Genomic DNA, 3,898 nt, shown 5'->3' with positions numbered 1-3,898 from the left:
GTCTGTCGCAGGGCAACACAGAGACACACAGGACAAACAACCATGCACACACACACTCACACCTAGGGGCCATTTGGAGAGGCCAATTAACCTGACAGTCATGTTTTTGGACTGTGGGAGGAAACCGGAGTACCCGGAGAAAACCCACGCATGCACAGGGAGAACATGCAAACTCCATGCAGAAAGACCGGGGCCGGGAATCGAACCCAGAACCTTCTTGCTGCAAGGCAACAGCTCTACCAACTGCACCACTGTGCAGCCAAGAAGAGGATGTTGTGTCCAGATTAAGGTTTGGGCATACGGGGCTAAATAGTACTTTGAAAATAATTAATAAACATAGTACAGGTTTGTGTAGTTATTGTGGAGAGTCAGAAACGGTGCAGCATATTTTTCTAGAATGTAATAAGTATAGTCGGGAAAGAGAGGTGTTAATCAGAGAGTTAAATAGAAATAAAATTAATTTAGATATAAAAAATTTGCTGCAAAAATCATCTGAGGATATAGTATTTAACAGCATTTGGTTTTCTTAGGAAGTCCGGTATTATGGGAAGATTATAGTGGTAGGACATCTAATCTATACTCCAGTCTGGAAGGTGGCGGTAATGCACCTATAAGTTGTTTGCCAACCGCCATAAAACAAAAAGAAGAAGAAGAATTGGTCTCTCTAAATCCTCCCTAGGTGTCTGTGTGTGCATGGTTGTTTGTCTCTGTGTTGCCCTGCGACCTGTCCAGGTGACCCCGCTTCTCGCCTGGAATGTTAGCTGGAGAAGCACCAGCAACCCTCCCGAGCCCACTAGGGACAAGGGTGTACAGAAAATGAATGGATATCAGCCAGATATATGAAGGCCAGGGTTCTTGAGTTATTTTGGAATTTATTGAACATCATTTCTTTTTATTTATCAAAGTATAATAAAACTATTTAGAGAGTTTTAAACTGAGGATCAGGGACTGAAGCCGGTCATGTAGTGAAAAAGACTGGATAGATCCGACTGACAAAACCTTTAACAACGAGCTTCCAGAAGTTTCTGGATGATAAAGTTTCTGGGTCTTTTTCTGAGCTTCATTTCTGCCCAGATAATTTATTTATCTTGATAAATCCAGTGGAAAAACAGAGGAGATAATAATGTTCCTGTAGAGGTGATCACAGTCAAAAGGTGTTTTACACCAAGATTGAATCGTTGGAGGGAAAGAAAACTAAATAAATTGACGGCTTTAAAACTTTTACACAATAATGTTTCATTTTTAGATGTTATACTTCATTATTATTCTTTATCCTTAATTTTTCTACTAATCTGCAGTAATGAAGACGTTTCCCCTGTTTGCTTCTCAGGTTATAAATAAATGTTCAAACTGGTGACAGAGACGCCAGACTGCAAGATGAAACTTTTTCAATTATCATGAAGTTTTTTTTACTGGAAGCTGCAGAGCCGACAGGCTGTAAAACCATCAGCTGTCGGGTTCAATCTGAACAAACTGTCCTGATCTGAACCAGAACCAGAACCAGTAGTGAGCAAATCATTTAGTTTAGAAAAAACTAAATGAGCAAACTGAGGCAACCAGGAAACATTTCTGTACAGCAGAGACAGAAACTGATAAACATCTCACAGTAAACGCCTACAGTAATTAAAACCTGTTTGTAACTCAGCAGGTTTTAAACTTTTTCATTGGAAACGTTTGAAACAAACCAGTTAAACAACTTAAAGCCACCAGGCTAAAGGAGCCCAAAGCTTTAAGATCATTATGTTCAGGAATGAAAGATGGAGGTTCAGGTGAAAATCAGCATGGAAAGTTTCCTTCAGATCAACATTAAACAACATGATTACATTAAATAAATTAATAAAATTATCTGTTTAATCAACCACATATTTTTAGGTTTGTGGTTGTGTATTTTCAGTCAGAGTGAGAGTTCCTGTTCCAGAGAGGATCTCTGCTGCAGCAGCACCAACCATCTGATCAGGCTGGCTGGTGTTCATTCCTCTCTGGACTCCATCTATAGACCGGATCATTGTCCAGAATCCAACAACCCGTCCCTGATTAGAACCAGCCAGGTGAGCCTCCCTCATGTTACCTCATCTTTCAACCTGTACCCCATTGGACTCGCCTCTCTCCTCTTCAGACGCTCAGAACCTTTTGAATTATCTGACATTTTCTTAATGGTATTCCAAACCCTGTCTAATGCCGTATTTTTCCCCAATGACTCACAATATTTACTCCAATAATCCCTCTTAGCATTTCTTATGATCTTCCTGACTTCTGCTTATTTTCTCTTATAATTTATTTCGGAAGAAAATATTTATTTTTTAGGTTTTTATAGGCCTTGTTTCTTATTCTAATTGCTATTGAACACTCTAGAGTCCACCAAGGAACCATCTTCTTCTTTTTAATATGCAATTTGCAATATGACCATATCTTTGACACTTATAGCATCTGAGAGTTGGTGGAATATAAGTTCTTACACTGAAACTCATGTATCCAATCATTACTTTATCAGGTTTAACTTTATCTTTGAATTCCAGTAACACAGATGTACTGTCCAATCTTTCCCCATTTCTAAAAGCCTGCAATCATTTTATGCCTGAAATCTCTCCTCATTTTATTATTTTCTTTAGTTCTTCCAAGTTTTCTCCAATCTGTATCCCTGATATTACTCCTTTTGTTCCTCTTTCTTCCCCCACTACCTTCCTTTCCACCACTTCTTTTTTACATACCACTTGAAGTTTTATTGCCTTATTCTTTTGTTCAGCATTCTTACAGATAATACTCCCATCCCTTAAAACTTTAGCCAGTTCCACATCTCCGATAACTTTCTTTAGTCCATTTGATAAACTGATCGGACTCACCCAATCATATCTTGTCCTGTCCTAAATTTTAATATAACTTTAAATTCTTCCATCATTTTTTTCTTCTTCATCTCAACACTTTCTTCCTCATCTTCCAAAGATCTTTTGCCTACATTTAGTCCTTTTTTATTCTTGTCTCTCCCTCCTCCCCCTTTTCTATTTTCTACTAAAGCCCAACCTGTGTCCATATTTTCATCTTCTGAACATCCCCCACTACATCTAGCCATCTTAATCTACTCGCAGTCCAGATTATGCCAAAACCGCCTTAGAAATCAACTTATTACTCGCCACAAATCGCTTAAACTCTCCCACTCTCAGAAAATCCGCGTTCTCCAATCTCCGATCCTCCCGTCACTCCCAGAGAGACCAATTAACTAAGAGTCATGTTTTTGAACTGTGGGAGGAAGCTGGAGTACCTGGAGAGAATGCACAGGGAGAACATGCAAACCCCATGCAGAAAGACCCAGGCCTGGAATTGAACCCAGGACCTTCTTGCTGCACGGCAACAGCTCTAATTAGCATTAGCTAACGACAGTCAGCTGGCTCATCACTCAAGGTTCAGCTGTTGCACTTACTGTTATATTCGTGCTTGACAAAGACCAGACGTTGTATAATGCTCATATACTTTTATTAAAGCATCTTTTAGAGGTCTGTTCACACAGCTTGCTCACAGGTGTGTCACATCTACTTCTATTGTTCTATTCTCTACATTTATACATTCACATGAACTCATGCTCACCACCTAGTGGACAGAAACATAATTTATTCAATCATGACATCCTCCTTTCTTTAAAGTAAGATTGTTACAAAAAGAATCCTATCAAAGATTAACATACATTGCATGAGACAGTTACCACATAGCTATACTTAACACATTAAAAACATCAATTACAAAATAGACATTTCAACTTTTTTTTTCTTTTTCTTTTTTTTTTTTTTTTACAAGTTCAGTCTGTCAGGTTTGTTCACCACTCTGGTAGATCTTCTTAACACAGGTGGGTTGTCCCCAAGACGGTCACAGGGTGTTTCAGTTGTAGGAATAATCTGGGAGTCCTTAG

The sequence above is a fragment of the Poecilia reticulata genome, linkage group LG2 (genome assembly GCF_000633615.1).
Source record: "Poecilia reticulata strain Guanapo linkage group LG2, Guppy_female_1.0+MT, whole genome shotgun sequence".
NCBI lineage: Eukaryota > Metazoa > Chordata > Actinopteri > Cyprinodontiformes > Poeciliidae > Poecilia > Poecilia reticulata.
Note: the sequence above shows the minus strand (reverse complement) of the source record.